Below are 25,372 nucleotides of genomic sequence, written 5' to 3' on the forward strand. Positions count from 1 at the left end.
TCAGACAATCGGAAGGACTTGGAGACTCTTCACATAGCACAACTTAGATCAACCTGGTTGGCATATAAAAAAACACATTTTTAGAGAAAAGGCCACTTTCTTCTGCAGACAACTAGACCAGGCAAAGAATAGACCTAGAGAACTCTTCAACATTGTTAAAAGTCAAACAAACGGCACACCCCCTCAAGAAATAAAAGCCACCAAGGATCGATGCGAAGAAATCTCCAGCTTCTTCACAGATAAAGTCAGAAAAATTGAGCAATCCTTCATCCAAATCACAAATCCTCCCTCCCTCTCAACCTGCCCCCCTTTAACCACCCCTGACCAAACAGATCGTAATCATACCACAGACAACGAGACCCACTTCCAACTGAAAAAGTACGCTAATTGGTCGAACTTCGAACTCATTTCGGAAACGGAAGTCTTCAATATAATTACAAGCTTGAAGCCTACTTCCCACACTATGGACCCCTCCCATCCACAATAGTAAAAAAACGCAACCACATCATTGCTCCTTTCTGGACAAAAATCATCAACTCCTCTCTCACATCAGGTTGTGTACCAGACTCCCTTCAGCTTGGACAAATCACACCTATACTCTAGAAATCAGGGGCCGACCCTAATGAGCTCAACAACCTCAGGTCTATCTCCAACCTTTCGCTCCTAGCTAAAACATTGGAGAAGTGCATTCTCCAACAACTTAACAAACACATTGAGGACTTCCACCTCCTCAACCCCTTTCAATCGGGTTTCAGGAAAGAATGTAGCACTGAAACAGCGATGCTCAATATTGCAGATGATATCCACAGAGCCTTGGATGATGGTGAAGCCTGTCTCCTCTTCCTTATCGACTTATCAGCAGCATTCAACACAATAAACCATCTAGATTCACTTGAGACTCTGAAGAGGCACTCTGGCATTAATGGCACAGTACTAGAATGTTCACTTCCTTCCTTCAGCACCCTTCGCAACAAATTAAAATTAACTCCTGCATCTCTGCAAACTTGGAGTCCCGCATGGATTGATCCTCTCACCATCCCTCTTCAACCTCTTCATGGAACCCCTTGAAAACATTCTGAAAGAAGCAGGGGTTCATTACCACCTACATGCAGATAACACGCAAATATTCTACAAAATAAAATCACCCAGTGATGTCCGACACCTCAATGTCACACTAACCAAGATCCAAACCTGGTTTAGTGCAAACCACTTAAAACTGAACCCGAACAAAACGAAATTAATACTGTTCTCTCCGAAAAGTGACCACTGACCAATTTTAGACTGTCTCAAGGACCTTTATGTTCTAAACTGCTCCCTCATCCTATCCGACTCGGTAAAGTCACAAGGCATTACCCTGGATAAGAGCTTGTCAATGAAGGACCACATTAAGAAATCTGCAAAAGGTGCGCTCTACTCTCTAAAACACCTCAAGAAAATTAAACCTTTCATTCCCCAAGATGACCTCAAGACAATAGTACAATCCCTTGTCCTTTCCAAACTGGACTATGGGAACGTCATCCTAACTGGGTCGCCAAAAGCTCACCTAGCCCCACTAAGGTCAGTCCTTAACAGCTCGACTCATAACTGGTGTAAAAAGATTTGAACACATCACACCAACCCTCAACACACTCAACTGGCTTCTCATGGAAGGTAGATGTATTTATAAACTGGCCTGCATCACTCACAAGGCCCTTCACACCCAATCCCCTAACTACCTCAACAGAAAACTGGTAAAAGCAGGAAAATCCAGAACTCTGAGAAGCACCAACTCACTTCTTCTCATCCCTCCGAAACTGAAGAGAAAAACGACCCAGTGCCGGTCCTTCTCTGGTAATGTACCCAGGATGTGGAACGCACTCCCTATTGAGCTCAGATGCAAACCCTCCTTCTCTTGCTTCAAAAAGGACCTGAAACTCCTTCTCCTCAACCAATATTTTACCGACCAAGTCAACCAACCTAGGCATCAATAATATTATGATTAAGGATCCCGGTTTTCCGTTTAAACGGATTTTTACATATAAATACAGACAGAAAGCTTTAAGTTTTTTGTCTGTATTTATATATAAAAACGGGAAAATACTAACAAAACCAATGCTTCTCCTTCCTCTGTGCTCCTCTGTAAAATCCGAGTCAGAGGTGCACAGGGGCATCCAAAAGAAACAGGAAACAGCTGCCCTGAAACTGCTCCAGAGACGGTGGGGGGCTGAGGGGACTGGGAGCGCTGTGTCTGCAGAGACAATCCAGCATCCCCCTCACAGCAGTAGTTCTCGCAAGATAATTGTCGGAGCAGTGCCAAGCAGCCGATGTCCATTAAGAGGTGTAAAAACACCCCATGACATCAGCTGAAGCTCCAGCAACCTTTTGTTTTTAGCTCTCACTTGTGGGGGATGTAGGGAACTGATGGAATTGGGAGCATTTAGCCACAAATCGGAGTGGGCCGGTGAGAAGGGTGGGTCGCTTCAGTGATTAATTTGTAAAAAAAAATTAGTGCCGGGGCTCTCGACAAAAGGCAGCTGGCATCAGCCCATTTTTCCTGTTAACACAACCTACAATAGGACCAACTACTAATCATGAAAGTGTGTGGGGGTGGCTTAACAGGCAGAGCTGCCTTCAGGCCGAGGAACCAGGTTCGAGTCTGGGGTGGGCTCAACATCCTGTGATTGTGTGCAAATCAATTAATCTCCCCATAAATAAATGTGTCCTTAGCTGCTGCTTATGAAAAGCGCTGGGGGTGATTAAGTGCTGGTGCTGATCACTGGAAACCACCAACTCAAATTTAGCACGGAGTACCCTTGCCTCATGGAAGCTGTAAAATCTGACATCTACAGGTAGCAGCAAAAAACGTTAGTGTGTGCCACTTTCTGCTCACATTTTTATACCATCATTAATAACCCTGAAATGAGTAAATGAAACAGGCTGCTTGTAGGGTGCTCAGAGCACGAACTAATTTTCTATCCACAACAAAACAAAACTATTGATGACATCAGGAAATGCAGGGTTGACACGAGGATATTTGATAGGGGGTAAACAACAACAGACAGGCAGAGGGGACACCCATACATGCCTCTCCCACCGAGATTTCACGATTCAGAGCTTTCCCAGTGCCCAGCAGCTGGGCCGGGAGCGCGGGGTGGTCCATTTCCGCAGGGGGTCATTCCTAAATCTCCCCACCCCTTTTACAGGTGGTGCCGAACATCTCCATGGGGAGCTCATGTCATGTGTCACACAGACCATCCATGCCCACTGCGATACCCAGCCAAGCCTAAAGGCTGTGTTGTGACTGACTTATATAGAAATTCACATAAATCCAAACAAGTTGGGAGGCAGTTTTGTTGTATTATGTACACAGAGGGAGAGAATTGCCTGATATAAAATTGGAACTGCAAAAGAGAGTTGTAACAGGTAGAATATGCTTTGAAAAAGACATCTACACGGAGTGGAGCAATTAAAAAAAACTGCTATAAGAACCTAGTGCAAGTGTGCATACCAACTTAAATAAATGTGGAAAAATACTACCTTTAGCGTTTTTTTTCTGTTGCGTCATAAATAAATATGGATAAATACAGATAAAATGACCAAAAAATAAATATGGATAAATACAGACTGAAATGTGAAAAAAAGAAATACCATAAAACCGGGAGCCCTAATTATGATCGCCCCCTTCACTTTGACTTTCAAGGGTGGAGGTTATCGGACTGTTTCAACCACTTGCATCTTTCCCCCCTCACTGGATACAAAAGTATTGTGTCTTTGCTTTTATCTTTATGCATCCTCATGGCATGCAATGTTATGTTATTTTTCTTTTTCTCTGTGCATGCAAAGCGCTCTGATACCCACGGGTCTAGCTAGTGCTATATAAAACGTTATAAATAAATGAAATAATACTTATGGATCCAGTGAGGGGAGAGGGATGCAGGTGGCTGACACAGTCAGAAACCCACCATCCTTGAAGGTCAAAGTGAGCAGGGAGTCTACTAGGCTATTGATGCCTGGGACGGTTGCGATGTGCAAAAAGAAAAACTAAAATAAAAAAAATCTTTTCTCTTTCCCGTGTTACATTTATTACTTGCTCTTTGAAAAGTGCAAATGCAGCAAAGGGGCCTCTACGTTCAGAGCCCTGAAAAAGTTTACACATGGTCACAAAACTAACACACCCTGTCAGGTTTTCTTTGGTCACAAATCGCGCATTTACCATGCCAAGTTCTTTCCTAATATCAACTGAATGATTTTCAAATGTTAGTGATAACTTTAAGAGGTCATATCGACATTCATTTATGTACATTTAGTTGCACAAATCCTCATTAGTGTTCCATAAAAATGTCATCAGCAGGAAGTGAAATATATATGGCCATGTAGTCGCCGAACATCTGCTGCAAACACACTAATGTCACTGACAAGAACACAAATAAAATGATTGTGTTAGGGTTGTATGACCCCGAACCACATTTATTAACACATATATGCAAAAAACACATTTCATCACTTTATGCACAATAATCCACAATTTTACAGTTTGCTGACAGAATTAAGTCCTAGCCTTAACAGAGACGCTATACGTGGGAGTTACCTAACAATAGTGAAGATTGTTCCTGTACATCCATCAAAAACATCTTTCACAAGTGAGGCCATGACTGTTCCGGGACCCTTCCTCTTCAAACCCCTTGTCCAATAAAATTTATATGGATGGGTCCCTCCTTATGGGATGACCCCACCCATCGACCTGGATTTCCTGTGCAGGGGCCCATCTACCCGCTAGGATACCTTTCTCGTGCACCCCATGCACTCATCTTCCTCCCCCCAAGTGCCTGTGCTAGCTTGCACCCACTGCGCATGCACGGGAGGTGGCCAAGTAAGGACCATGTGTCAGCGATCGCCCTCAACCTCCATGCAACTGTAACCTCCTTAAGACTTGCTGCCAGCAGTGCTTGGAGGATCCAGTGACACTGCTGTCATTTTGGTCCAGAAGGATGCCTTGCATGAACCCAAACTGTCTCACTAATCATGACCTCACCCGCCACAGGCCAGCACAGTTCACCTACTATCTGCCCCCACCCCACTATAGCATGGGCGATGAACTAACCACACCAACAAAATCTTCAGAAACTTTTTGTTACCTTCTTTTGGCAAGTGGACCCCGCCCTGCAAGAAAAACCGTTCACCCTTGAAGCAGCGTGAGTAATAGTTGAAAACCTAGCCGACCTAAATAACTTACCAATCATATTGTTCACACAATTCACTGAGTCATTGAGGACTCTGACCAGCTTACCACCTCTCCAATTCAACCTGCGAATTGATGTTCAACCATGCTATCACAGTCTCTGGAAACTTCTTTGCGAGCCAAATCTCTGAGATAACAAACTCATACAAGTCCTTCCTTCCAATCTCCATTAAGTCATTGCCACCAAGATGTACAATAATAATCCTTGGGAGCGTAAACACCCGGAGAAAGAGTCTGTCCAAAGCAGTCCTCAACTGGGCCAAGTGTAGCCTTCCTTGACCACAGAAAGTCAGCCAATATCCTGCTTCATTTGCCTTGGCTGAATAAACTCCTGTGGAATAAAAAACCTTTGCACGACTCATGTATGAGTGGCCCAACACCATCACCTCTGTAACCTCTTCTGTGTCTACAAGAGGCAACAAGGTATCCAGCAGGTGTTTTAACTCCTCACGCCTTCCACTTGTGTCAACAGCCAAACTATACAAACTATATAACCTCACCTTATCGATTGATAAGGATCGTGATATAAGCTAGGCCTTTCTCACCTTTTATTGCTAATTGTTTGGAATACATATAGTTAGACACCCTTTAAAGCCACAGTTTCTGTTATCTTATATTTGTTTGTCTTATACTGATACTGTACTGTCAATATGTAACCTTCCTCGATGTTAAGCGCTCTGATACCCACGGGTCTTGTTCGCGCTATACAAAACTCTATAATAAAATAAATAAAATAAATAAAATAATACAAAAGGAGAAGAGGAATTAGTGGCAAACACCTACAAAAGATTCAATCTCACATAGTGCTTGTAGCAGTCGGATCTCCACCTACCAATCCTTTATACTGCAGGCCCCACTAGCCCCCTCCCTGCCGCAGCAGTGGCAGCACCAACTCTAAATGAATGTGAGAGGGACTCTGTAGGATCCAAACTGGACACCCTCAGGGCACCGCTAATCACCCTATAGCACTCAAACCTAGTTAGTGGTGTCTCATCTTCATGCACCAAAAGAGGACCAACAGACCCCTGAGCGTAGCGGGCCAAAAATGCCTCAACAATTCCTCGGGGACAGCATTCATTTCCTGGAGCTCTAAGCATCAGAATGTGGTCACCCCTTCAGATATGGTCTGCCTTTGTACGGGCAATAGTGATCGCCAGAGAGCCATTTGGCCACTAAATATCAGCATGCTGCAAACTCCCTATTAGTGTCTCTTAATTTTTAACCACTTGTTCCCCTACCCGCAGTGCCCCATAAAATGTGAGGGTAAAGGCCCCTCGGAAGAGATGGACTTAATCTTGTGATCTGCAAGCTGAACATGATAGCCGCTAGTTCAACAGTGTCAATGGGGTTCCTAGTGTCCGATTTGCCGCCCTCCAAACGTTGCCAACCATTCAACGCCCCCTGGGCCAGAAATGCTTTTGCCCCATCCATATACCCCAGCATCTTTGCAAAGACTGCTGCAGCAGCAATGTGGCATCTGGCATATGATAATGTTCGCCCCTCATCTCTCAGGAACCCCAGAAATGGTATGACTGACTTAGGCGAGAACCAGTCCCCATCCCAGTGCGCTCCAGAAACTTGTAATATTTGCAATATGCACCCTTCCATGGTGCTAAACTGGCTGCTACAAGGTCAGGCAAACTGGGGCACCAAGCCACCACATTTGCTCCGGGAATGGTGTAAGAAACTCTGCTGCTCCTGGGTAAAGATACCTAAAGGTCTGCTAATTAAAACGAGATAAAGCATCTAATGCATTGTTCAGTACAACAGGTACATGTTTGGATTAAAAACTGACATTTACCTTTAAATACATAAGAACAATCTTAGCTGTGGAACTGCCCTGGCCAAATCGTGAGGGCCACTAGAATGGGAAAAAGTTCAAGGAAGCCAATATTCAACTCCAACCCAGTCTCCACCTACTCCTTTGACCACAGCTGAGCAGACCATGCCGTAACTAGAATTGCACCAAAACCTTCACTGCCTGCCGCATCTGTAAACAAACCTTTACATTCATTTGTCCTGGATGGGCTTGGCCACACTACCGTCCCATTGAAATCCCTCAGGAATGCCTCCCAGGTTCTTATATCCTGACAGACTTTACTTTACAACCTGGTATGGTGGTACTTCGCCCGCAAGCCAGACATAGCTTGTGCAATCGAGGGGGAAAATGGGTGGCCCATGGAAATGATGCGAAGAGCAAAATTCAACTGCCACACCACCAGTAACTGATGCAAGGTCACTTTCCTAGCTGCCATGCATACCATCAGTACCTGGGAAAAAGCATTAACCTGTCCCAGAGGGAGCTTAGGTATGCCTACCACAGAGTCCTATTCTATCGCCAGGAATTTGAAAGTTGTAGCTGGCCCACAGGTCTTACTCTGCACCAGGGGTACTCAAAAGATGCCCATCAGCTCCCGAAAGGACCGAAAGGCACTCACACACTGATGTACCGGGTGTGCCCAAAAACAGAAGTCATCTGAGTAATGCAACACACACTGCTACCCTGACCTCTGTCTAAATACCCATTAAAAGAAAGTGCTGAATTTCTCAAAGTAGGCACAGGAGACAGAGCAGCCCATGGGCAAGCCGGGTAGATGAAATTCATCCTGGTGTACAAGTAGCAGCCGGAATGTGGATTCTATGACTGACTTTGCTAGCAGCGTCCAAGACCCAAGCTCCTTAGCATCCAGATCGCTTGATCAAGAGAAGCGTACTTAACTGTGTATAATGCCCGGTCAATGGCTTCATGCACAGACTGACCCTTAGGAGCAGCTAGGCTGTGTATCAACCGGTACTCTCCTGACTCTTTTTTGGGAACTTCCCCTAGCAGAGAACAGACAAAACTCTCAAGCGGGATGGGCTCGAAGGGGTCGAACTCTCCTCATGTTCTTTTCCTTCAGGACACTTTGCCTCTGGTTGTGAAGGCAGGCCTCAGAAGGAACAACAATGCTTGAATTTGCATGAACAAGGGAGTCTGGTACAGGATCTATTACTGCAATCCTAAAATGACCCATTTTTCCCTCACCCTCCTGGGCTGCTCCTCACCCCGAAGTCCTTCCGAAAGGGCTGACTATGTGTAGCTTCCAGTCGCTGGGGCTTCATAAAGCATAGTAAGGTGTTCATGTCAATCTTATCCCATGCCAGCATGAACCTAGTAAACGTAATCCTACTAAATTCTTAGTTGTTGTCGCTCCAGGTCGTGCCCCCAAACTCATCGTGCATGCACACTATTCTATTCTGGAAGCAAGCTAATTGAGCCACCAACTTTGGGAAGTGCTTTGCTATGATTGCTTGGAAAATCGTGAAGCCTTTGACCCAATTTAATAGTGTCTCCTTCACCCTCTTTTTGTAGGGCAAATGGCAGCAATTCCTAAAATGGGCACACTCCTGGCACCACTTGCCCTCCTCCCTCCCGGGTTCATTTGCAATCAGCTAGCACATATTGACATAACTGCCCTTTCAATTTTTTTCTTTCACCGCCATCAGCATGCCTCCCCAGCTGGTCATGCTAGTAAAGCACATCCCTCAAACTAATCCTTGGCAATGATGCAAGCAAAATAGGCTGATTAGCGCCTCCCACCTCCCGCCTGCAGAACCCCAATCGCCATGCAACTGTTGCCATTTTGGACAATGCTACCTCTTGTCGCCAGAACCTCATCCATTGCGTCCATCCTACACATTAAGGCCTGCATATCAACCTCCGTCTGTTCCAGCTTGGAACCCTTCTTCGCGCCAGGTATCGTTCTTCAAGACCTAGATTTACAACACCAACATATCTTGGAACACCGCGACCCTGGCCGTCGAGGCTGGATCAAAAAAACTGTAAACTACTAGTGCCCAGACCACAAAAACTTGAGCTGCAAGCAATCCTCTGCCACTAACATCATGTGACTCAGCTCACTCAGTACCAATGATACATTACCAGTGACGAGCTAATGGACAAATCCCCTAAAAAAAAAATCACCCAGGCTTAAAGCCCCAAACCGCAGACAAATTGCAGACAACATTCCAGTAAAGAAAATGCACTGCTCCCACGAGTCTAAAATGCTACTAACAGAACTACAAATCCAAGAATGCAATGCACCAGTAAATACCCTAACTTGCTGAGCCACTAAGAAAGGCCCAATGCCTTTTACCCAATGAAACACGCATTGGCATAGCCAATAGGTCTCGCCTTTGGGATCTTATAAGTGTTTAGTTCACCAGCACAATATCCTTGGTGCAACAACATCAACTGTTGCATGGCTAAACACTTATAAGGTCCCAAAGGGGAGACCTATTTTCTAGCCCATGCTTGTTTGTGATGAGCCATGCTCCCATATTATAAATGGACACAGGCTTGTAAATGGCTGAAAATTCTGAACTGGTGCAAAGTGCTAGTGCTTCTGTGCAAGATGAGAATGAAGATTGTTTCATCAGTGGGATAAGCCATTCGGTGGGCGAGTGCTTACTCTTGGTGCAAAACAGCATTAAGTCTGTTATTGACTCTTTGCCACACACTGTGCAATCACAGAGCTCAGAGTTGATGCAGTAGATGTAAAATTTGGCAAATACGTTCTAATGAGCAAAATACCTGCGTGTAATTTTAGGTATAAAGTGCGACGTGCATCGGGACTAATGTCATTCAGCTGTTGCTCCATGCCCAGGTGTGCCTTTTTTACAGGTAGTTACAAGTTAATATAGACGAGCATGCCATGCCAACACAGGCCTTGAGTTTAGTGTGCAAGAATACTTCTTTGGCCATGACAGCGGTGGTACTGGTAATGTGAGAAGGCACGGATAAGTTAGTCGCCTTTGTGTGCTTTTAAGCACAAGCACTTTATTCTACATGCACCTCGGTCATCACATTATGAGTTACTTTATTTTGGCATCTCTGCATGCCTGCAACGTCTCGAGCGTTCTAAAGCCATGGGAGGCTTGACAGTGCTACACAAAACACACACAAAGCAAACAATTACAGCAAGCTTACATTAAAATAAAAAAGAGAGAAAGAAAACCGTCTATTCTGCCATGGCCTGACACCCCAGTTTAAAACCAGGTTTTTCAGGAAGAGGCGTGAGCCTAACAACTATGCAAGAGCGCCAGGATTCTACACAATAGCGTTATCAGCACTCTCTAGAAATCACTTTGTTGTGCACAGCAGAGTGCATCTGTACACATGCGCATGTCTAAGGAATATGGGCCGCAGCCTATCTACATTGCTTGCATGCTGCAGAATTCACCGGGGCCTCCTTGATAAGAACACCTTCAGTTCCGATTCCCACAGCCAGACCCACTCTACACGTGGAGGGTCCTGAACCGCTGCGTACTCGAGCCTGTGTGGGGTAGGGGTATGGGTAGAGGTACCACTCAGGCTATACTCCATTCTACTTTCGGGCTGGGTGCAGCGCCATTGCTCCAAGCTCACTCATCCAAGAGCAGAACATACTTGGAATCAAAGCAGACCACCATATCCCAACAGGCAACCTGCCCACTGACCACAGCCACAACATATCCAAATCTGCCATTTGTTGACTGGGGTGCATGTCAGAGCATTGGTAAAGGAAGCAGTGGGACGGGCACAGATGTGAATCCCACTGTCACTCAGATGTGCTCAAGTGATAGCAACAGAGGCAGAGCTATTAGAACCAAAACGATGGGTGTATTGGTCAGCCAAAAAACTCTAAGGATATGAAAAATAGCACCCAGTGTAATAGAACATAACCAAACTACAATTACTCCCATAATGAATTGGCCACTGGCCATTTGTATGCACAAGGGTGATAACGTGTGGTGTGTGTGTGTGTGTGTCTGTAAAAAGCCACTTCAGCCATCTTTACACCAGACCATTTACATGGGTACGTAGATTGAAAAACAGCATGACTGCATGTGCAAGCACGCCTTAGGACACCATCAGACGAAGAAGAGCAAAAACAGAACAAGCGGTCTGCACTTTTCAAGCACTTGTGCTTGTGGCGACATCCACCTAGCGGGAGCGAGCAGCGGCGTGCAGGGGCCATCTGTTTGTAATTAACGTGGCAGCGCCGCTGCTCGCTCCCGCAATGTGGATGCCGCCACAAGCACGAGTGCTTGAAAAGGGAAGACCGATTCCTAAATGCCCTTTCCTAGAAATATACATGCGTGCTGCCTAGGCGAGACCTAAAAAAACACAATTGCAAAATTAGCCTAAATTCTATAGATTTTGTGTACCCCACGTATCACTACCCTTGGCCCCCCTCATCACGACAGCCCTTGTGTGCCCACCAGAGCTGCCACTGAGTGCAGGAAACCTAGAAAAAGCAACTTAGGTTGGGTAAGGAAGCTCCCCTGCGATTCCCAAGGGCACCTAATGCTGACGAGGGCTGTGTCTGCTGAGTCGCTGCAGCAGAGCGTGCCATTGCTAGAAGGTGGGAGTTGGGCGGAGAAGTGATCTTGTCAAGGAGTTGTTCGAGGCGGCAAGTGGGAAAGAGACCCACTCACCACCTAGCAGCGCCTTTTAAGAAGCGGGGCTTACCACGTTGCTGAGCACGACCCTGGAAGCACTCTAGTGCTTCTCGTTGTCGCGCCCCATCAGACCAATCATGCCAGACCCACCCCAAGGGTCGGGCAGTTCCCACCATGATCCTGTTTCAGACCCAGGGTCCCAGTCATAGGCACGGCTCTCCCAAGTTGGGAGAACCTCCACAAAATTCTCTAGTAATTGGTAGAGAAAGCCCCCCCAGTATCTAAATCAAAAACTAGGCAAACTGGTACCTAAGCAGAAATAATAATATGACTCTTTCATTCGCCGAATTGAGACGTGTCTTAAAAAATGAAAAATAGCGATGCACGGTGGCTCTTTGCACGAGTGAAGTGAAACAGTAATCTCTTTCATATGGATGTATAACCCATCAGACATCTTGAAGATGTAATGTTGACTTCAATATATATATATATATATATATATATATATATATATGAAACAGCAAACTCCCAACTGCTCTGGACGCAGTTTAGACGAGCGCAGACCGCCAACAATCTCCCAATTCAGATCAAAATAGATGAGCCAGAAACCAACGATATTTCAGTTGAAGCAGTGCATTTAATAGGCAGTAAATAGTGCAGAGCAAGTGCCCTCCATGACGCGTTTCGCCCCGCGGACGGGGCTTGGTCACATGACGCGTCAGGAGTAGGCGGTGGATTAAATTACAAATAAAAGCCCAAACACCTAAAGAAACAGGTTGCAAGGGTAAAATAACGACATTGACTGGCAATTGAATTAATGTGATAGCAAGTCCATAAACAATATTCCCAAATTTTTGGAATGTTGCGAAACAATTAGAGCATAGTGCTCATAAGCGGTGAAGCATAATAGAACATATTTTCTCAAAGAAATAGGCAAAAATTCATTTTAGTAATGAAACATCAAGATCTTTGTGCAAGTGCAATATATGAAGTTTTTCTTAAAAAATATGTAAATAAATAATATCCCTCACCATGATCAAAAGGACATCACAAATTGCCAATATATACAAAAAACAAGTAATTAGACCAAAAAAGATTTAGGTGTTATATACATGGAATCTCAATAGCGGCAGAGACATTAACTTATGGAAGTTGCCAAAAACACTTCAGATTTCATAGGTGTATTAAGCCCAGCTGTTATTTCATCTTTTGAATATCTGAAAGGGCCGATGAAACTCCCACTCTTCAGAGATGACAACAAATATACATTTATATACACAATGGAAAGGCTACTGAGATTATAAATAATGGTGCAATTCATCAAAAGCATTCAGTCCATTAGGGGATCTGGTATCGAGCAGAATGATAAAATAAGCCTCTCTTTGACGGAGAAGTCTTTCTCGATCACCCCCCCTACCAGGATTAGCCACTGAACATAACAAGGTATACGTGAGGTCTTTTAGTTTCTTGTCATGGACAGATTTGAAATGGCGAGCAACCGGGTACTTCATGTCCGAATTTACTATTGCCCGGATGTGTTGCAAGATGCGTTGATGTGCTTGCAACTTGGTGCTCCCTATGTAAGACAATGAACATGTGCAGGTCAGTTTATACACAACAAAGTCACTGCGACATGTAAGATGTTCCCTGATTGGTATAGGCCGATTGCTGAATGCAGATGTATACTCAGTGCTGTTGACTGCAAACGTGCAGGCACGGCACGAGGTGCATCTATAAAAACCAGGTTTATCAAGCCAAGTGGTTTTCAATTGGTTTTCTGGTTGTGCACGGTCAAGGGAATCTTTCATTGAGGGAGCCCTCCTAAAGGTTATTGCAGGAGATTTGGGCAAAAAAGGAGCAAGAATAACATCAGTTAAAACAATTGGCCATTCAGATCTGATAATCTGGGTAAGTTTGGAGCTTTGGGCACAAAAGGTAGTGATGAATCTAGCTGTTGTTGACTTAGTAACATCAGTATCAATTATTGTCTTAGGGGTCAACAATGTTTCACGTGTACGTGTTGACACTGTATTAAGGGCTTTGTCTAATACTGCTCTTTTGTAGCCCCTACAAAGGAATCTATTTCTGGATTCTGCTAGGCATTGTTGGGTGACAATAGGATCACTACAGATGCGTTTGATTCTGATGAATTCACCAAGGGGTATACTGTTAATTGTATGCCGGGGGTGAGCACTACGGGCATGCAAGATGGAATTGCCCGCAGTGCTCTTCCTGAACAGTTTGGATTGTATTTTGTTATTATCAATGTAAATCAATACATCCAGAAATTCAGCTGATGTATCAGTGATTGTAGCAGTGAATTTAAGATTTCTATCATTCACATTGATTTCTTTGACAAAATCAGCTGCCAGGGTTTGAGATCCTTTCCAGACGATAAATATATTGTCTATAAATCTCCAGTAGGCCAATAGATGGGGAAGCCAGTGAGCGTGGGTGACGCCAAGCACACGCTCCTCCCACCAGCCAACATGCAAGCATGAATAACTGGGGGAGAAGCATGAACCCATTGCCACCCCGCGTTCCTGATGGTAAACCTCCTTGCCAAACTGAAAATAGTTGTTAAAGAGGCAGATACGGATCATATCTAATAGCATTTGATTGTGATCCCTCATAGTTGCCTCACGTGAATCCAAAAAATACTGAACAGCTTCCAAACCCTGGTGATGATTAATACTAGTATAAAGTGCTTCTATGTCCATCACCAGGATATATATGTATATATTTTATGTATCTTTTATTTTGTCATTTTGAGTAATATTTAGCATGGTCAATACCTGGTTAAAGTGTCTAACTGAAATCACTTGACACACTGATGTTTTTATTTTGGACTACCAATAAAGCCATTAAGTGATGTTAAAAATTCTAGCATCAGGATGCTACACAGAAAAATATATATATTTCAGGGATAAATCCTTTTTAGTTTATCAGACCACTGTGGTCGAAAGATTTCCAACACTTCTCACCGTGGCCGCAAATGTTTTCAAAAGAGTCTGAAAAACAATGTTTTTCTCATCTGACAGGGCAAAATCATGTGCTATTGAATTGATACACATGGTTATGATGCTTCATAGTTATCTTTGGATTTGGAGCTTGATACATTGTTTTCATCTAGATAGGACACCTGCATACATGCATGTCAAAGGGATTTCTTACTAAAATTCCATCATCAGCTCTCCACACAGAACGAATTGCTATGGGAGACTGGAATAATCACCTCTTTGGAAAGCACTAAAAACAGTGCACTTTCAACAACTGGTCAGAAAATAAGTTTTTGATTATTTGGTGATCACTAAATCCTGCTAATATGCGTAAAAAGTCACCAGTGTCTCTTGTATATGTACTAAAACGTGTTACTATTGGTGCTAGATAGGTGTCAACGTACCTAGATAAACTCTCATATAGTAAGTCACAGTATGAAACAATGGGTCTGCCCGGAGGATTTATGAGTTTTATGGATTTTTGGTAAGAAGTATATGGTTGGCATTGTTGGTTGATCTTTTATTAAAAATGTTCATTCATCATTGTTAATCAGGTTCGTTTCATACCATTGTCTCAGATGTTTCCTCCTCCGGGCAGACCCATTGTTTCATCCTGTGACTCACTATATGAGAATGTATCTAGATACGTTAACACCTATCTAGCACCTACAGTACAAAGTTTGAGTTTGTATATATGAGAGACTAGTGACTTTTTACACATATTAGCAGGAACAGACTGGAATGATGATTTCATAATGGCAACGATCGATGTTGTACACTGTATACCTTGATCGAACACGAAATAGGACTACAAACTTGTGCCTACTTTTTGAAACAGAGTATGATCACAGAATTGCAACATTCTAAGATGCTTTTAAAAATTAAAGAAATGTGTTTGACAAACAATGTCTTTTTATTCAATCGTGAGCTTTACCTCCAAAAGTGCGGACCCGCAATGGGCATTTCTTTCTCACCGAACTACGCAAATATCACAATGGGTTGGTGGGAGAAGGAGACAGCACAAGAAAACATCTTGGATACCCGTCTTGTTTGACCTGCACCCTCCAAGTGCCTTCTGCTCGATCACTCCTTTATTCGATCTATATCCGGTGCGCACCCTTATGTTCTACTATAATCTCTGTACTGCCTATTCGCATATAATTTACTTGCTGTGAAGCGCTCTGATACCCTCAAGTCCAGCTAGCGCTATATAAAACTCCTAAAATAAAATAAATAGATACATAAAATGGGGAACTGGCAATCAAGAAGAACTGGAGAATATAATACTGTGGGTCAGATTTATTGACGACCTATTCCTCATATGTAAGGGAAACGAGAATTACTTCATAAAATATTTTAACAAATTGAACAACAACAATATCGGACTATCTTTTACATGTGCGATAAGCAAAACAAGGTCAATTCCCTAGATACACAGACCTATATAGATCAAGGCACAATTCATTCTATTCTATATATGAAGGATACAGCCACCAACAATATACTTCATTGGGAGAGTTTCCATCCCACCTCATTGATAAAGTATCCCATATGAAGAACTAATTAGAATGAGAAGGAATTGCTATAAAGATGCGGATGAAGAATTAAAACTTGCTGAAACGGTATTACGATTGAAGAACAGAGTATATAAACAAAAACAAGAAATACCTCAAAAAAGTTTTTTTTAAAGCACGTGCACACACGTTAATCAAGAGGAAAGAAATACAATGTCAAGAATGTGAACAACAACAAGCTCCCAGATTAACAATCACCTACAGTAAAGAAATTAAAAAATATATAAATGCAATATAAACACATTGGCATTTGATATTGAAAGACCCAGACATAGGTGAAATACTGGGAAAAGGAACATTAGTCACCTACAAAAAAAACTACCTTTCCGAAGGACCAATTAGTTCAAAGCCACCTGAAAGAGAAAAGACCACCAACAAACTGGCTAATGGAAGCTAGTAAGGGATTCGTCAAGTGTGACAGCTGCATGGTTTGTAAAATAGGAATCAATAAGAACCAACTGTTGGATAAAGAAGAAAAATTATTCAAATTAAGCAGAACATTACATGGAAAACAGCATATTTCATCAATGTGATAGAAAGCAATTGTGGCCAAAAGGAGAGATGTAGTGTCTTGTGAGTTAGAGGTGACAGGACCATTTTTGTTCCTGATGGACTCTGTAGAACAATGACGTAGGTGCATGGGTGATGGAATTCATCATGTAGAATGTTCAGCTAATAGTTACACGCTGAGGAATAAAGGGATATAATACCAAGCTCTGTGTGTGGCATGATGATTTGCATGTACCAAAGGGCTCAGTGGGATGCAACACCAGCCCTTAGGCCCTTAGTTAGCCCTTGCGAAGCGGTTGCTCCTGCCCACCTCCCGACCTACTAGCGCCACTGTGGTATCGTAGCGCTGACTATTCATTAACTGGCAGCATCTTTTATTGGCATTTCACTCACTCGTGACCAAGCGCCCAGTCCCCAGCGTAGCGCTCCGCATTTACGTAGTCAATAGCAGTTTATTGCAGACATTGTATTTCGCGTAGTGTGCTGTTACTGCAGTTGTCCATCTCAACCTTTTTAATAATATTTGTTACCTGTGTGCATAGCGCCGCTGTTTAGACTGCTCGCATTTGCTGTTGTGCATTTACTTTGCCCTCGCACAGCGTCATGTTGTTGTTTGGGAGCCCTCCATTTTGTTGTGCCTGCAGCCCGTCCCTCCCCCTTCGCTAACGCCTCCCAGCTCACCCTCCCACGCTCCGCCCCCTCCACCATCCATTTATGGCCAATGCCCCCACGCGCAGCGTCCACGCGCTACGGACACGCCGAAGGTGCGCCAAAGGTAAGCCCGTCTACGCCCGTCCGCGCCTGGACCGCGCCCAGCGCCAGACCCCCTGCCCCTCGCGCTGCCCAGCCCTCCCGCATTACCTACGATGCCGCATCCCTCCTAGCCCTTAACCCCGGTCGCGCCCCCAACTGCGTCCAAGCTGCTCCTGGACACACCCATGGACCTTTCTCCTGCTACTCCTGCAAATTCATCGGCACCGTCAACATCTCCGCTACGACCACTCCACAGATTCCCGACCCCAATCACCTACAATGCATCCTTCTCAACACTCGATCAGTCCACAGGCACGCCATCGACCTATGGAATCTACTAGACACCATTTCTCCTGACATCGCCTTCCTTAAGGAAACATGGATGAACGCTTCCTCCGCACCAGACATCACCATTGCCATCCCTGAAGACTATAAGATCACTCGCAAAGACCGTACCGGCCACACAGGAGGAGGAATCGCTATCGTCCATAAGAAATCAATCCGCATCTCAACCTGCTCTGACGCCAACCTCGCCAACTCCGAACACCTTCACTTCCAGATCCTCATCGACCCCAAAACCACACTCAGAGGCACCCTCCTCTACAGACCACCAGGACCCCGCGCAAAATTCAGTGAAGACATCACGGACTTCATCACTCCACACGCACTCCCCTCCAAAGAATACATCCTTCTGGGAGACCTCAACTTTCACCTTGAAAAGATCAACGACCGCAACACCGCCACCCTCGTGGACAACCTCGCCAACCTCGGACTTAAACAACTGGTCACTTCCCCCACCCACATCGCAGGTCACACACTCGACCCCATCTTCACATCCAGCAATCATGTCTCCTTCAGCCACACCACGGACCTCCTCTGGACTGACCACAGCTGCGTCCACTTCACCTACAACAAGCCAAAACCCACCAACCACCTCCAACCAACTCTGCAAAGAAACTGGAACAAAATCACCGCGGACCAAATCTCCGCATCGCTCCTTCGAAACTCCCCAGCCCTCTCTTCTAACGCCAACGAAGCCGCCGCCAACCTCACCCTATGGTTATCCAACACCGCCGACACCTTAGCACCTCTGAAAAAACGTCAAAGCAAACCTGGCAGCAAGAAGACCTCATGGTTCAACGATGATCTCAAGAAGTCCAAGAAACTCTGCCGCTCCCTTGAAAAGGCCTGGAAAAAAGACCCAACCACTAGCACCAAGGACGCCTTCAAAAGCGCCACCCGCACTCACCACCAACTGATCCGAAAAGCCAAGAAAACAGCATTCAAGGATCGACTTGACAACAACGCCCACAACAGCAAGGAACTTTTCAACATCGTCAAGGAATTTTCCAATCCCTCGGCCAACTCCAACGACATCACCCCCTCTCAAACCCTCTGCGACTCCCTAGCCTCATTTTTCCACAACAAGATTGCAGACATCCACAACAGCTTTGACAACCAACCCGGAAACCAACCCACCCTACCATCTGCTGATCATCTTCCTCCCGTGAACACCCTTAACGACTGGAACCCAATCTCCACTGAGGACACCATCCGCCTGATGAATTCCATCCACTCAGGATCCCCCACAGACCCATGCCCTCACCACATCTTCAACAAAGCAGACTCCGTCATAGCACCGCACCTCCGAGACGTCATCAACTGCTCCTTCAACTCCGCCACCTTCCCGGAAAGCTGGAAACACGCTGAACTCACCGCCCTTCTGAAAAAACCAACAGCGGACCCCACCGAACTCAAAAATTACCGCCCCATCTCGCTTCTTCCATTCCCGGCCAAAGTCATCGAGAAAGCTGTCAACATCCAGCTCGCCGCCTTCCTCGAAGCCAATAAATCCCTCGACCCCTCACAATCTGGCTTCCGAGCAAAACACAGCACTGAGACCGCCCTCATCGCAGCAACAGACGACATTCGAACTCTACTGGACAATGGAGACACAGTCGCCCTCATCCTCCTCGACCTCTCTGCAGCTTTCGACACAGTCTGCCACAGCACCCTTTTACAACGCCTCAATAACATCGGAATCCAAGGAAAAGCTCTTGAATGGATCACCTCGTTCCTCACCGGAAGAACCCAGAGAGTCCGCCTACCACCATTCAAGTCCGAGGCCTCTGAAGTCATCTGCGGCGTTCCACAAGGATCCTCACTCAGTCCCACCCTCTTCAACGTATACATGAGCCCCCTCGCGGCCATCGCACGCCAACACAACCTCAACATCATCTCTTACGCGGACGACACTCAACTGATCCTTTCTCTCACCAACGACCCCAGCACCGCCAAAACTAACCTACACGAAGGAATGAAAGAAGTTGCCGAATGGATGAAACAAAGCCGTCGGAAACTGAACTCAGACAAAACTGAAGTCCTCATCTTAGGTACATCCCCCTCTGCATGGGACGACTCCTGGTGGCCGGAAGCCCTCGGAAAAGCACCCATCCCGACAGACCACGCACGGAACCTAGGCATCATCCTGGATTCTTCACTCTCAATGAACAGACAAGTCAGCACCGTATCCTCTTCATGCTTCAACATTCTTCGCATGCTCAGAAAAACATTTCGCTGGATCCCCTCCGAAACAAGGAAAACAGTCACCCACGCTCTGGTCACGAGCCGACTGGACTACGGAAACACCCTTTACGCAGGTACTACCGCAAAACTCCAGAAGAAACTCCAACGAATCCAAAACGCCTCAGCCAGGCTCATATCAGACATCCCACGCAACGAACACATCTCTGGGCACCTCAAAGACCTCCACTGGCTACCCGTCAATAAGAGGATCACTTTCCGACTGCTTACCCACGCACACAAATCACTCTACGACATCGGACCAGATTGCCTCAACTCACGACTGTCCTTCTACACCCCCTCCCGCCAACTACGTTCTTCCAGCCAAGCGCTCGCCACTGTACCTCGCATCAACAAGACCACCATGGGAGGCAGATCCTTTTCGTACCTGGCTGCCAAAACATGGAACTCACTCCCCGCTTACCTTCGCCTCACCCAGAACCACCTAGCATTCAGGAAGCAACTTAAAACGTGGATATTTGACAAGTAACCCTCCTCCCCTCCTAAGCGCCTTGAAACCCTCTGGGTATGTAGTGCGCTATACAAATTTCGTGACTTGACTTGACTTGACTACTATCCTCACTACCTCAACAGTTAATGGGGCATGATTTGATATCAATATAACCCCTATATTGCCCATCAGTACCTGCCTACTTAACTCCCCAAATACTAAGAGCAAATCTATTCTGAAATAGGTGCGCTGAACACATGCTTAATAAATGTAATCTCTTTTGTTAGGATTTAACATCCTCCTGACATTGAACAGTTGCATTCTCTGAGTGTCTCTCTTGTGTCATGGGACATATAACTGCCTTGTCCATGATGTTGCCCTGACTAGTCCAAACTAACATTTTGTACCTGATTTAATTTTCTCACCCAATATGATGTCTCACTTGGAAAATGTCTGCATTTTTCCCAGCTCTTTTTGGGTAAACCTGTTCTGGCCTGTTCATATATTATGGCCACTGTGAAAGTCTGTATCCCTAGTCCACATTTTGCAAATGCATACTTCCCATCTCTCTCCAATTTACCCTTAAGGAGGACTGCCACTAAATAGTTTTGGAAATGTATCGCGATTCTCTGTGTCCTATTTGTGGCTGATGACCTGGGCACTATAGATTTTTTATACAAACGTGGTGTACCACTTTTTCAAATGGGTTTCTTACAGAAAAACTATTTCTATATAAACTTCTTCTTGTTTGATGTCTTTGAAAGCAACGTTAGGCCTCTAACATGGCCTTAAGCCCCATTATCATTGTGTTCTTTCACAAAACAAAATGAGGTAATCTGCATATTACATTCAGCTGTAACTCCTGTGCCGGTCGGTTACCCCTGTTCCACAATTAAATGCCCTAGTAACATACAAGTATGTGCACCAACTCTAGACAATGATGAAACTCAGAGTCATCAGAAACTCCCACACAGTAATCACCATTTAAACGTTAAGACCGTGTATCTCTCTTCTGTACACCTCTGCCACTCCTGCCTCTTGACTCAGTTCCACTATAAGCACAGCAGGATGTTCAGGGGCTAGGGCTCACCAGTTCAAGATTAATTTCACGAGTCACGGAGTACCCAGTTGACAAAACTATTTAGTTCATCTTACTTTACCTGAGGGGTATCTTCAGCTCTGGCCATTTTTCTCAGAGTTTACTCCTATCCCTGTGTAGGCACCATCTTTCCGATCATTGATATGGCTTCTGCCACTGTTCCTTTTCTAGCCTTTGGGTCAATGATAAGGTCTCATCCATCAAGGTTCTGAATTCTGAATACATTTTTAACTTCAAGATACATCTGTCTTTGCCGCTATTCTGCTGTGGTGTTTTCCATCAACTATGTGGACTTTTATTTCACAAGGGAAACATGTAAGGAACCTGCTCTTGGCAAGTTTGTCCACAATTAGGTGTAGTTGCTTTCTTTTGCAAGACTCAACTAGGTCATGTCCTCCATCAAAAGAATTTTGTCACCATAAGTTCAACACAGTTCCTTCTAGCTCCTCATAGCAGTCATTCTCTACGCTGGTAGAAAGACAACTTTCAAACAACAGGATGGGGAGGTAGAGCAAAATAGAGAAGTATTCTTGCTCCACAGACTACTTTATTAAACAAAGAGAATCCAACTCAAAGGAAGGGAAAGTGTTCAACAAGTGGTGTTGGAGCACTTAGTGTTTTGTAAAATACCCCTTACACACCAAAAGGCCCCTTAGTGTCATGCTTCATCATCGGGGTCTTCGCACCCCTCTAACGGGATGTGGCGTGCTGCGACCTACGACTACGTGGGAGCACTTATAGTTAATAGTTAATTAAAAAAACTATAATGAAGCACTGGCCATTGCTGGCACTAGAAGAAGATTTCAAAGGCATTTTTTCAAATTTACCAATATTCGCATATGAACAAACTAAGAATATTAAGGAACTTATCAAGAATCCTAAGAAAGCAAACACAGAGAAATACAAAGGGACATTGCCATGTCACAATTGTGGGAACTGTTCAGCCATCATTAAAGGGAATGTTATTAATCACCCTACGAAAGGAACACCCATAAAGTTAAAAGTCTCAGGAACATGCGACAGCAGTAACCTGATATATATGTTAAGATGCCCGTGCGGCCTGTCCTATGTGGGCAAAACACAAAGAAAAAGAAAAATCAGACTTACAGAACATAAAAGTAATATCAGGTTAAAAAAACCTCAAATCAACAGTGGCAGCACACTTTAATGAAGCCAAACACAATCCTTCACAATTGAAATTTTGCATATTGGAACTAGTCACAATTCAGCCAGGAAGAGACAATAACAATCAACTGCTGAGAAGAGAGACATTCTGGATGAACTTCTTATGTACCCTGCACCCCAAGGGGTTAAACGAACGGATGGAACTAAGTTGTTACTTATGAAGTGATATTAATTATGGACAGTAATGGACATGATGATATTGGAAGACATGTACAGGACGATTATCAAATTCGATGTAATGTATCTTATTTAATTCATCTTTTGGATAATTCTTAATTATCCTTAAAAGTTCTCTACATGTTTTGTACAATCACAACGGGCTCACTACAAACTGGATAAGTATATTAGTATAAACTTTCACACAAGTAACATTGAAGTCACACAGTCCGTTTTTAGTTTTTAGTTTTGTTTATGTTGGATCCGCACTGACCTTGTGATCGGACCGGGACACACATAGAGTACGGTGGGGATAGAAGTCACATGGTCCGTTTTTAGTTTTGCTTATTTCGGATCCGCACACACCACGTGATCGGACCTGGATACACAGAGTACGGTGGGGATAGAGCGACGCACGCCGAAATCTACGGAGGGATAACACACTGCAGCGAGCGTTTGGAAATTACTCGGTAAGACTGAGATACCCACGTAAGATAGGAATATACATGCGGCTATAATTGTGACATTTGTGTAACCCGTTTATGATTTATTGTTTACACCATTAGGTACAAGAATAGAGAAGTACCGTATAAGGATAGTGGCTTAGCAAATAATAATGAAAAGTGGAACAATAATATACTTATGTATCTACTGTGTATGTAATACGTGGTGAGACCGGTTGATACGTTGTTTACATAAAATGCGACATGATATGCGAGAGGAATGCAACTTCACCATAACAAAGTGGGAACATGAAATGCATTATAACAGTTTTTGAGTAAACATGTGTTTGTACACCTAGGTGGTAATGTACCGACATATTATTATATTGTTTCAGAAAAAAGTCCCCTGAGGAAGAGCAGTCATGCTTGAAATGCATCGGGCATTTAATGAATGAAAAAATATGGAATGAACTTGAAAAGTTAATGATTTGAAAATTAACATGCTAATGGAAATTAAAGAAAGAATAAATAACATGTGAAGACAATCATTTCTAAAGAGTATGAAAGGTTATTTTTGAGTGCCCATATGATAGTGGAGCTTGGGTTCAAGAAACGTGCATTCATATACAATACTACCTCCCATGCTCAGTGGGAGAATCACATGAGGCACCAACCACATTGTGAAACACACTGTAAACTGATGAACATTGCAATCAAAATTCATAGAGTGCGGAGCCACATCCCTAGTGGTTTTTGAATTTATTTTAACTTCCCCATTTTGACAGAAAAACAAATCAAATACTAAGCAGCATATGATCTGAAAAGAAGATTGTTCATCTTTGCTTTTTCTAAGAATAACAGATTGTCAAAGATTTATTGGAGAATATTTAATAAATTCTTGCCTGACAGGCCAGTACCAAAATGTTAAAGGTACATTCATTTATGGCCTTTCCATAAGTCAGCTACATGACATTTTCTAATAATGTTGCACTTTGTACTGAGAAATATGCAACCTTAAAATGCCTGTTAACAAAGGGATTGATACTTTACAGCTATCACTCCTTACGTCAGTTTATCATGTGAACAGTTAAGCAGCTTCAACTTAATATCAATTGAGGATGGATTACATTTCACCACCATATATACTTCAGGGAAAAACTGGCATTCAATCAGTTTTGAGACCAATGAAAAACCACCTCCTCTCATTGTGTTATTTAATAGGAAAAGTTCTCAATATTGAAAGGCTTTTGGAGGTATAAAGACATTGCCCACCTCTTTCTTTTAACATTTCCAGCTTCAAACTCCAACCAATGCCTTTCTATATTAGAAGTAAATTGCTTTTTTATTGGTTCATTTGCACTCTAGTAATTTTTAAGGGTTGAAAACAGCAGATGTTACTGGCACCCTATTTAAAGGTACAACATTTCTGAGCTCAAAAGGAAGAATGGGTGACGCTGTCTAGATTGAGGTCATATCCTGCTGATCAGATCACATCAGTAATGAAACTTAACTCTTTGGGAATGACAGCTCCTTATAATGAAAGAGAAAATCTATTAGCTAATCTTTTAATCAGATTCCCCAAATACTAAATATTTATTGTTACCTTCTTAGACAGATTAAATCTGTATACAATATTACTCATTCATTGTTTGTTAGATCAGAATTTTATGTCAAGACCAGAGGATCCTAATGTTATGGGTCAATTTCTCCCTTTACTCTTCTATTCCTTTTATGCAAGTTAAAAGAGAATTAATCACAGAAAAGGAAGCATGCACAATTGGTTTGTGGTAGATTCATCTGAATGTGAATGATGAGGAACGATCAGTTGATTTTAACATATCTTCCAAACTTGAACTAAAAAAAAAAAGCCTTGGAAACCCTGGCATGAAGGAAAGACTCCGAAATGGGATATGTCATGTCAGCTTTGGACATAATTCATTTCACCAGTTTAGCAAGTGTTGCAGAAGCAGGGATGTGA

The sequence above is a fragment of the Lissotriton vulgaris genome, chromosome 6, assembly GCF_964263255.1.
Source record: "Lissotriton vulgaris chromosome 6, aLisVul1.2, whole genome shotgun sequence".
Lineage (NCBI taxonomy): Eukaryota > Metazoa > Chordata > Amphibia > Caudata > Salamandridae > Lissotriton > Lissotriton vulgaris.